The sequence below is a fragment of the Diabrotica virgifera genome, chromosome 8 (assembly GCF_917563875.1).
Source record: "Diabrotica virgifera virgifera chromosome 8, PGI_DIABVI_V3a".
NCBI classification, from domain to species: domain Eukaryota; kingdom Metazoa; phylum Arthropoda; class Insecta; order Coleoptera; family Chrysomelidae; genus Diabrotica; species Diabrotica virgifera.
In genome coordinates this window covers 152,377,741-152,389,830 of record NC_065450.1, presented here as the reverse complement: position 1 = coordinate 152,389,830, position 12,090 = coordinate 152,377,741, and the positions used below count along the sequence as shown (strand labels likewise).

The 12,090-nt window shown below is 32.2% G+C and overlaps 1 protein-coding gene across 1 annotated transcript in view; it reads right to left on the bottom strand.

Moving 5' to 3' along the window:
• Positions 1 to 2,616: 2,616 nt before the first annotated feature.
• Positions 2,617 to 12,090, bottom strand: part of LOC126889995 (uncharacterized) — a 241,029-nt gene continuing 231,555 nt past the window's right edge. Inside the window, exon 2 of the mRNA XM_050658796.1 lies at positions 2,617 to 2,630. The gene's annotated coding sequence lies outside the window, so the exon portion shown is untranslated. The remainder of the gene's footprint in view (positions 2,631 to 12,090) is intronic.

Below are 12,090 nucleotides of genomic sequence, written 5' to 3'. Positions count from 1 at the left end.
AAGTTTAACTATTCCACTTTACCCTACTCTCCCCTACTTGTTAAGCAAACATATTTCACACTTCTACGATTTTTCTCCAGTGTGCGATTTCATATGATATAGTTGAGAAAATTGTTTAAAACAAATTTCACACCTGTGAGGTTTTTCACCGGTATCTAAGACAATATGAAAAAGAAAATGGAGTTGGATGGGGCACACTAAGGAGACCTGACACATACATAGCGAGGCAAGCCATAGAATATACACCACAGGTAGACCCGTTGAAACGAGGAAAAGAAGTGTCGAGAAAGAAATTAATGCTACTGGGAAAACCTGGACAGAAATAAAGATCAGTGTCAAGGATAGGATAGAATGGAGGCAGACAGTTGAGCCCTATGTTCCGCATGGAGTGAAGAGGAATAAGTAAGTAAGTAATCAAAACAAATTTCATATGTGTATTGTATAACTCGAGGTTTTTTCAATGTGCACTTTTAAATGTTTTTTTAATTTGATCCCTTAGTATACTGCTAAAACAAATTTCACACTTATAGCTCTTCTCCAATGTGCATTCTTAAAAATGTTGTTTGATATTACCTACTTGACAGAACTTCTTAAAACACATTTTACACTTGGAAGGTATTTGCACAGTGCATACTATTGAATGTCGTTTTAAAATTACTTGTTGAGCAAACCTATTTCACACTTCTATGATTTTTCTCCAGTGTGTACTCTTAAGTGTCTTCTCAAATCACTTGATGTAGTAAATTGTTTTAGACAAATTTTACACCTGTGAGGTTTTTCACCAGTGTGCACTCTCAAGTGCATTTTCAAACTACTTGTTGTAGTAAATTTCTTTAAACAAATTTCACACGTGTGAGGTTTTTCACCAGTGTGTATTCTTAAGTGCATTTTCAAATCACTTGTTGTAGTAAACTGCTTTAGACAAGTTTCACACTTGTAAGGTTTTTCTCCAGTATGTGTTCGCAAATGTGTTTTCAAAGTAGCTAGCAGAAAAAACTGCTTGGAACAAATTTCACACATGTACGGTTTTTCTTCACTGTGCAGTCTTAAATGGTTGTTCAAACTACTGGTTGTACTAAATTGCTTTAAACACATTTGACACTTGTAAGGTTTCTCCCCAGTGTGCACCCTCGAATGTATTTTTAAATCATTTGCTGTAGTAAACTGCTTAAAACATATTTCGCACTTGTAAGGTTTTTCATTCGAGTGAAGTCTTAAGTGTATTTTCAAAGAACCTGCTTGACTAAACTGCTTAAAACAAACTTCACACTTGTGAGGTTTTTCACCAGTGTGTACTCTTAAGTGTTTTTTCAAATCACTTGCACAATTAAACTTCTTTAAACACATTTCACACTTGTAAGGTATGTCTCCAGTGTGAATTGTCAAATGTGCTTTCATTCTAGCTTCTTCACAAAACTCTTTAGAACAAATTTCACACTTGTAAGGTTTTTCACCAGTGTGTGCTCTTAAATGCTTCTTAAAATTACTTGATGTAGCAAATTGCTTTAAACAAATTTCACACTTGTGAGGTTTTTCACCAGTGTGCAGTCTCAAATGTGTCTTCAAATTAGCTGTTGAAATAAATTGCTTCGAACAAATTTCACACTTGTAAGGTTTTTCTCCAGTATGCGTTCTCAAATGTACTGTCAAATGAGTTGTTCGAGAAAATAGCTTCAAACAAATTTCACATTTGTAACGCCTCTCTCCAGTCCCAACTTCACTATTTTTATTTAATATTTTTTCTTCAGCGTATTTTCCTTTACGAGATGAATGTAATGTTTCAATATTTTCCGTTTTGTTCTCTTCCTGGGAACAACCTAAAATACAAACCAACTATAAACATTTTACTGGAACAGAACAAAAAAGGAATACAATCGATAAATATAATTATAACAAAAGTAAGGCAAGAAAGTGAGAGTGAGAGAGTGCCAAAGAGCACCGTCCGCGAACGTAAAAAAGCCCGGATCCGAAGCCAACACAACTCACACTGGGATAGTATACCCGGTCAAACACATGGCAAGATGTATATCGGACGAACATGTGCTAGTAGGGCTGAATTACTGCTAAAAACAAGCAGGAATCAGATCAGTCATAACAGGTTTCCTCACTGGGCATGCGCCAATTAAGGATCACCTGCATACAATGAGGCTGTCAAAGGAAACAGTCAACCAGTCATCTTGCATGACTGTGAGGCATTGGATCGGAGGCGGCAAACACTTTTCGGAGACATCGAAGTGACTCCAAATGTACAGGGTATCCCGAAAAGATTGGTCATAAATTATACCACAGATTCTGTGGTCAAAAAGAGGTTGATTTAACCTAACTTACTTTATTTCAAATGTGCGAATAAAAAAAGTTACAGCCCTTTGAAGTTACAAAATGAAAATAATTTTTTTCCAATATGTATATCGAAAACTATTACAGAATTTTTATTGAAAATGGACATATGGCATTCTTATGGCAGGAACATCTTTAAAAAAAATTATAGTGAAATTTGTGCACCCCATAAACATTTTATGGGGGTTTTGTTCCCTTAAACCCCCCAAACTTTTGTGTACGTTCCAATTATTTTATTATTGTGCTACCATTAGTTAAACACACTGTTTTTAAAACTTCTTTGCCTCTTAGTACTTTCTGGAAAAACCAGTTTTTATCGAGATATTTTGAATATTTGACAAATCCACCACATATTTGAATATGGTTAAGTAGGATTATTCGCGGTGTGCACGTACTTGGAAGGGATACGTGAAACGATCGTGCGAGAATAGCGGAGAAATATTGCAACTTTCTTAAATAATTCATAATGTCAATTGAAATTGTCAAATTGACGTACATTTCATATCTACTGTCATTGGGGAAGAAAAATTATATGTTACTCCACAATATTGATATGATATGGAATTATTATATAAAGGTAAATTTAATAAATTGTATTTTGCTTGCAGTACTGCATTTTAATAACTAATTTTATTTACTACATACAATTGACCATTCCAGGTCACGTGACTTTCGACACCGTTGCTGGAGGGCAAAAATTGTGTTTTTGGTGTTATTTTTGCTATTTTCTCGTTTTATCATAAAAATCTGTGGTTTTAACTACAAAAATTTCAAATATTGGATATAGGACACCCTCGTAGGGGATGCAAAAACCCGGTATAATCAGAAAATCAGTTTTCTTGGCCCATATCGTCGTTCTGTTTACAGTGTATTGTGATTATAGTGATTTAAAACATTTCGGTCTTTAAATGCGGCTGGTATTATAAAAAAAACTTACTTGATCTCTTTTACCTTTACTGGAACACTTTCAAACTGAACAAAACGCTGGTATTTTAATAATATTCTTAAATTAAACAATGGTTTTCTACACTTAACCTAGTTTCTTTACAATATTTTGCCCACCAGTCGTTGTCAAATGACGTCACCCTGGAATGGTCTATTGCTTACGTTTTAATAACATAACCTGAATCTTATTTTTTCTTCTTATTATCTTTTTGGGCTATGGCCTTGACAATTATCCAGTAACCAGGACTAATATAATTGGCCAATATAATTAAGTGCGAATAAAGTTGCAGAACGTAGAAATAGGTGTCTCTTTGCCGAACTTCCCAATAAAAAGTAAGATCGTTATAATTGATAAGTCTGTCTAACAACAAAGCGTAGAATCTACGCCGTAGATACGAAACTCTGGCCGTTGAAATTGCGACGTTGTCGTTGTGAGTAGACTTTCGAGGTAACCACAGAAAATAACAACCGATAATAAACATACAAAATAAATACAGTAATCGCTGTCTTCTCTGAACTGTTGAGGTGGAAGACAGTGTTTGGCGCCGGAAAATGGAAAAATATCTGGAAAATTTAGACAGTGATGGGCGATGGCACACAGTCAGAAGGAGGGATGATATTTTCAGAAAGAGCAAAAAGTTTTCGAGAACACCAACAAAAAATCAAGAGAGAAAAAATGAAACAAAAATTGATCAATTAATAATAATTATGAGCCACCTTACCGATGACATTAAGGAAATAAAAAGAAATCAAAAAGAAAGCAAGGAAGCGATAGGAAAGCTCATTATAGAAAACAGAGAGAACAGAGAGAAAAGAAAATGCGGAACTAAGACAAGAGAATATAGAAATCAAGGAGGAACTCAGAGAAATAACAAATCACATGGAAGTTATGGAAAAACACCGAAGAATAAATAACGCAGTTATGAATGGTCTAAGGATAGACACATATGAGCAAGCAGGGTTAAAAGAAACAATCAACAATTTCATCATACAAAACATGGAGTAAATGTTAAAATAAGGAATGCTCACAAGCTAGGAGAAAAAACATGCCTCATTGAATTAGAAAACCAAGAAGTAAAAAGAAAAAATAATGGAAAAAAGTACAGGTTAAAAGAAATTAGAGGGCACAAGGTATATATCAACGAAGATGCAACCATGAAGGAACGAGATATACACAAAAAATTAGAAACATTGCTCAGGAAGAAAGAAACAAAGAAAATGAAGTCAAGATTGGAGTAAAAACAAGTATAGGTAAATAATAGCGAATGGAAGTGGAATGACAAAGAAGGCAAAATGATCAAAACAACATAAAAAAACTAGAAAATAATTGTACCATGGGAATAACGTTGATGAAACAAAAAGAGAAAAAAAAAAAGAATGTGTGGTACTTTGTACGCACGTAACAAGTTATTCTTCTATTATATAATTTCAACGAAGTAAATATACGTAACAGGTTATTTGTATTTTATTTAAATATTAAACTAACTTTCTTATCTACCACTTTCAAAAATTTTTTATTAAAACAACCAAAAATTAAAAAAAAAATATATGAATCGTCCAGGATTGGAACCCGCGACCTTCCGATCTGTGACCCAACGCTCTACCAACTACACCACGGAGCTACTTTTAACTGACACGTAAGTTTCGGATAATTACACAACACGGTGACAAATAGACATATAAAAATGTTATACCTAGGTACATAATATTTTATTATCTTACTACAGAGAAAGACAAATCCAAAAATTATAATAAATAATACATTTACTAAAAACATTAATATATTCTTTTAATGACTTATTTGCGCAGATACAGATACATACATACCTACCTACCTTGAAAGATTAGCAAGGAACTACATACTGTCTGTGTGCGCATGCGCGCAGATTTATGAAATTTTACTCTCAATCGCGCCTAAAGAATAACTTCAAAAATGAAAATTGGACAAAAACAAAAGACAACATGTCGAAACGAACACTACTTATAGGAACATGGAATGTAAGAGGCACATATGGAGAAGTTAAACTTAAACATCTAGTGAGAGAAATCGAAAAGCTTCAATTTGACATATTAACTTAGGAGACGAAACAGCTGAGAAATGATATAGTAGAAATAGAAGATACAGTGTTTTTTAATAGCGGCGGAAGGAATAGAACATTAGGCACACGTTTTATGCTAAGAAAAGAACTAAAAGAAGCAATAGTAGAATTCAACCCAGTATCAGATCGCATATGTAGTATCAGGATCAAGGGAAAATACCAAAAAATCACTCTCATAAATATTCACGCACCATCTGAAGAAAAATATAATGATGTCAAAGAATCTTTTTACCGTGTACTAAATAGAACAATTGAATGTATACCCAGATACGACATGAAAATTATTTTATGCGACGCAAATACCAAAATAGGGAAGGAAGAAGTATTTAGACAGACAATAGGAAAACATAGTAAACACAATGAAACTAATGAAAACGGACAATTCCTCATAGATTTTGCAAGAGAAAAATATATGATCATAATGAGCACATATTTCAAAAGAACAGAAATACACAAGGAAACATGCATATCGCCAGATAGAAAGACCAAAAACCAAATAGATCACGTGCTGATCGAAAAAGAAGAGCAGCAATGTATAAAGAATAGAACATACAGAGGACCAGATGTCGACTCCGATCATTACGTGGTGGGCATCAAAATGAAGCAACTGATACCAGAAAACAAAAACAAAAGAAAGGAAAAGAAATGTATAAATAAACCCATTCGATTTGCAACAAAAAAGAGCAAGAAACGTACGGAGAAACAATGGAAAGAGAACTAAAAAAGATACAAATAGAAGAACAAACGGAGAACAACTGGGAAATCATAAGGCAAGTAATGAACAAAGCAGCAAAAGAATGTAATAAACAAAAGATTAAAAAAGGAAGGAGTGGTTCGACATAGGAAGCCAAAAACAAATAGAACTAAGAAAATCATTAAGGATGGAAATGATCAAGAAAGAAACAACAGAGACGCAGAATACATAAGAGCAAAGACAAAAAGTAAAGACGTTGTTGAGAAAAAAGAAGAGAAAACACTTAGAAAATAAGCTAAAAGAAATAGAAGAGAACTACAGAAATAAAGAAATAAAAAACCTGTATCAAGGTGCCAGAAACGAGAAAAGAGGATACCAGCAAAAACCCATATTCGTTAAAAACAAAGCTGGGGATAATATAAGCGGTGAAGCAGAAATAGTAGAGAGATGGAAAGAGTATTTTGATGAGTTACTAAATGGCAAGAATAAGTCAAACCAAAGAGAATACATGGAAGCAGAAGCAGGAAATGAACACCTAGACGACATAGAAGATAATTCACCCAGCAAAGAACAAATGGAGGAAATTATAAAAAATTTGAAAAATAACAAATGCCCTTGAAGCGATAATATAACATCAGAGATAATGAAATAGGGGGGAAATTGCTACATGCTTGGATATACCAGATAATAAGCCAGATATAGATAAAAGAACAAATACCAGCAGATTGGAAGGAAGCAATTATTTGCCCATTACACAAAAAAGGCGACAAAACAGAATGCAGTAATTACAGAGGAGTAGCACTACTAAATACCATATATAAAATCCTATCAAAATCCATAAAAGATAAACTTGAAAAAGAAGCTGAAAATATAATAGGTGAATATCAGTGCGGATTTAGTCGAGGAAGAAGCACAACGGACCAAATATTCGTAATCAGATAATTACAAGCAGAAAGCTATGAACATAACTTACCAACGATAGCGCTATTCATTGACTTCCAGCAAGCATAAGATAGAATTAAGAGGGAGAATTTAGAAGAGGCGTTTGAGAAATTGGGAGTTAGCAGAAAGCTACGCAATATGATACATCTTACTTTAGAGAATACAGAAAATAGAGTCAAAATAAACAATCAATCATCGGACACATTTATAGTAAACAAAGGAGTAAAGCAGCAATCCTTTGTCATCATTACTCTTTAACTTATGCCTAGAAAAAATAATGTGAGAAGCGAAAATCAATAGAGAAGGACTCCTATATAAAAAAAGACACCAAGTTTTGGCATTTGCGGATGATGTAGTGTTGCTTGCAAGAGGAACAAAGGAGCTACAGGAAATAGTACAGAGAATGGTAAAAGCAGCGAAGAAAATGGGACTTCACATAAATGAAACTAAAACAAAATGTATGGAATGGACAGATGGTCAGTTCAGGAATTGACAAAAGCTCAAAGTAGAAGTAGAAGAAGGAACATCGTACGAATTCGAAATGGTAGAAAGATTTACATACCTAGGAGCAGTAATATCAAGTAAACCGAACGTTAAAGAAGAAATACAAGCTAGAATAATGGCAGGCAACAGAAGTGTACAATGGAATGGTACGATGGAAGCAGTGGAAATACGACGCACAGTGAGGCAAGGATGTATTCTATCGCCTTTACTTTTTAATATCTGCTCCGAATTCATTTTATTATTATTATTAGTAATTTTTTTATTATATTTATCAACGGGCAAGCCCAATTACAATTAATATTAAACTACAATTTCATAACAGTAACTATATCTACGGTTACAATACAAAAAGTTAATCTATATTATTATACAATACAAAAAGTTATCTATATCTATTTTTAATTTTCAAAGAAGCTTTAGATGAAGCTGCAGGCATTAAAATCAACGGAATTAACATCAACAATCCCAGATATCGTCAGCCTCAGATGAAAAGTGCCTAAGTCCCAAAATAAGCAAAAATGAGATTTTTGTGCCATCTGATTAATATTTATGGTAAACACGCATAGCAAGACAAAAAAGTTCAAAATAGCTAATAGATGTCACTAGAATCAGAAAAAAGAATTCTACCCAACTCGACGGCGTTGGGCGAATCACATGAAACTTGCCAAAGTCCATCATTGTCATTGAGGTTAGATGTACTTTTCGGCTGCTCCAAGTAGAAACACTGTATATCCATTTTTTTTTTAAAATCACTTTTATTGCATTTTTCGATTTAGGGTGTTGTTATCTACCAAGGAAGAAAAAAATAAAAAATTAGTAGAAACACAATTTAACATTGCTATGAAACACATTATATCACATTCCATCTTCACTTGACCAATTTAAAACACATTATGTATTGGGACCGTTCAAGTTCGGCAAAGCGACCCCTATTTCTACGGTCTGTACTTTTATTCGCACCTTTAATTATATTGGCCAATTATATTAGTCCTGGTTACTGGATAATTGTCTAGGCCATAGTTCAAAAAAATAATAAGAAGAAAAAATAAGATGCAGGTTATGTTATGCAAACGTAAACAATTGTATGTAGTAAATAAAATTAGTTATTAAAATGCAGTACTGCAAGAAAAATACAATTAATTAAATTTACCTTCATATAATAATTGCATATCATATCGATATTGTGGAGCAATATATAATTTTTCTGCTTCAATGACAGAAGGTATGAAATATACGTCAATTTGACAAATTTCAATTGACAATATGAATTATTTAAGATAGTTGCAATATTTCTCCGCGACTCGCGCACGGTCGTTTCTCGTTTCCCTTCCAAGTACTTGCACACCGCGAATATCCATATCCCCAAGTATAGACACTGTAAATACGGGATATACAGTGTTTTTATTTGGTTTTTGGGATTTACAGTGATTTACCGTGGGAATCGCATGATTTACATTTTACATTCGCCAAGACCATTGATATTTCCAAGGCAATTTTTAGTTGTTTGGTAGTTATTGAAGGTTATTGTGATAAGTGCAGTAGAAATTTGTCGTGTAGAAAATATTATAATAAGTTTATTGTATTAATTATTTAAAATATATTTTTAAAATTAAACAGGGTGTTACCTATTAATTATCAAATATGAATAAAAATCGAATAATATTTTAACTTGCTGAATTCGAATTTATAACTTTCTTTTGCGCCGGAAGTGACGAGAATTTATTATAAATAATTTAATTGTTATTATAATTCGTAAACTAACAAATATAAATAGTATTTACAAAATGAATTTTGTTCTTAAAAAATCTATAAAATAATGTTTGGTAAACCATGACCAATAATTAGAAACACAGATGCTGCAAAAACATTGCAAAATTACAGAATTTAGTCGATTTTTCACTTGTAAGTCGGCTGAATTTTGAGTAAGATAACTTCTAGTCCATTCTTTCACGGTTTTTGCTCTAAATTTTAAAGAACCGCTTGGATTGACATGAAATTTGGCATACGTATAGCTTACATGTCAAAGAAAAAAAGTGATATTGTGCCGATGTGTGCTTTTGCCCTGGGGGTGACTTTCACCCCCTATTGGGGTGAAAAAATATATGTCCAAAATAAGTCCGGAAATGGGTAAATTGACTAATTTTAAGTAGCTTTTGTTCCATAGAGCTTTTTCGCCAAGTCAACACTTCTCGAGTTATTTGCGAGTGAATATGTTCATTTTTCAACAAAATAACCACATTTTTAGACGCTTTTTCGCAAATAACTCAAAAAGTAAGTATTTTGTCGAAAAAAATGTTCTTAGCAAAAATATAGCTTATAAAAAAGTAAAAAAAATGGTATACGCGTTAAGTCTCTGGATCTAGTAGAACCGGAGTTATAGCCAATGAAAAATATATTCATATTCACCAAATTTCAAATAGAATATTTCGACGTGAAATATCCAAAAAATTAAGCACTTTTTGGGGAAAACCGATTATAACTTTTTTATAGTGTTTAAAAAAAGCTTTATTTTTGTTTTTACAAAAAGTTTCTAGCATTAAAGTTATGCAAGTTACGCTCAAAATAAAGTTGGTCCCTTTTGTTTTTTCAAAAAAAAATCGGGAAGACCACCCTATAATTAGCAACTTAGATGAAATTAATCGTTACCGCTCCACAAATTATTTTACTTATGTTGTGTTTATATGATTTGTAAGTTTCATCGATTCAAAGTGCTTATTTTTGAAAAAATTTGGTTTCAAAGTAAAATTTTTAAAAATTTAAATTTTGAAAAATATGCTTTTTTTCAAAATAACTTAAAAATTGTTAGAGATACCAAAAATCTCGAAAAACAAAAAAAAGTCAGATTTGCTTTTCTCAATATCATGTATTTTTTTGTTTTTCTGTTAGACAAAAATTGATTAAGATTTGGTGTTTCTAAATTTGCATACATTCGTGATCAGTGACTCGTTCAACCCCTTTTAACTACAGCCCTTTCAATAATAAGGACTTTGAACCGATGAAACTTACAGATCATATAAACAATATATACACGAGTCAAGAAACTTGCGAAGACGTAACGATTAAGTTCATTTAAGATACTAATTACGGGGTGATTTTCTCGATTTTTTTACCAAAAAAAAGGGACTAACTTTATTTTGAGCGTAACTTGTTTAATTTTGATGCTAGAAATTTTTTTTATAAAACAAAAATAAAGCTTTTTTTAAACACTTTAAATAACTTTTAATGAGTTTTCCCCGAAATGTGCTTCATTTTTGGTTATTTCACGTTAAAATATTCCATTTGGAATTTGACGAATATGAACCTATTTTTTATTAGCTATAACTCTGCTTCTACTAGGTATAGAGACGTGATATATACACCATTTTTTAAAAAATTTTACAGGCTATATTTTTGCTAAGAATGTTTTTTCGACAAAATACTTACTATTTGAGTTATTTGCGAAAAACCGTCTAAAAGCGTGGTTATTTTGTTGAAAAAATGAATATATTCACTGCCAAATAACTCGAAAAGTGTTAAAATTAGCCAGTTTATCCATTTCCTGACTTTCTTTGGACGAATATTTTTTCACACCCAAGAGGGGGTGAAAACCACCCCCAGGGCAAAAGCACATATCGGCACAATATCACTTTTTTTCTTTGACTTGTTAGCTATGTGTATGCCAAATTTCATGTCAATCCAAGCGGTTCTTTAAAATTTAGAGATTTTGCAATATTTTACCGTTAAAGAACGGACTATTCATAATAGCCCAAATTAATAAAAAAAAACTACAAGCTGTAAAACTAAACCTTAATATAAATGCCTGAAATGGATGATCGTTTTGGCGTACTTGGTCAGTCTCAGAGACACTAGTGGACAAGCTTTTCCATAACCCTGGATGACAGCAATTACATGACCCAGACACTGACCATTAAATTATTGCAATTTGTTATATATTTGTTAAAGAAACTTGAATAAAGTATCATTTGTGGTAATTAATGTCTTTAAAAAGTGAAAAATTTTATACTATATTTTCAGGTTTCCCAAATAAAAACACTGTATGTGTTCAAAACCTAGTCAGGAAATAAAATTCAGACAAAAATATTTACTAATACTAATACTAACAGTAGTATTTTTTACTAAATTAATGTGTGTTCACTTTTATTTCAAACAAAATAGAAATTTGAAAAGTTGAGTCCTTTACATTTTTTACTCTATTGAATATTTTTCGAATTGGCACTTACAGTGTTTCTACTTGGGACAGCCATTTTACTGTGTTATACATTCAAGTAAAGTATTATAAGCTAACATATCTTCATGGAAATAGTGTAAACTTATTGAAGGTAAGTTCAATTGGATCATATTATTATAGTTTTTGTGTTAGCTACATTTAAGTAGCATTATTATCCTTAAAACCCCACATTTGTTTTTCTTGTGGGACTTGAGTATTTTTCAGTTTATTTTTGGTGACTTTTTATGCAGTTTTTTATATATTTTTATTTTTTCATGTTTTTATTTATTTATTCACGGACAAGCCCTATTCAGATATAAATGTTACAGTGCTCTAAATTACAGTAGAGCGTCGATTATCCG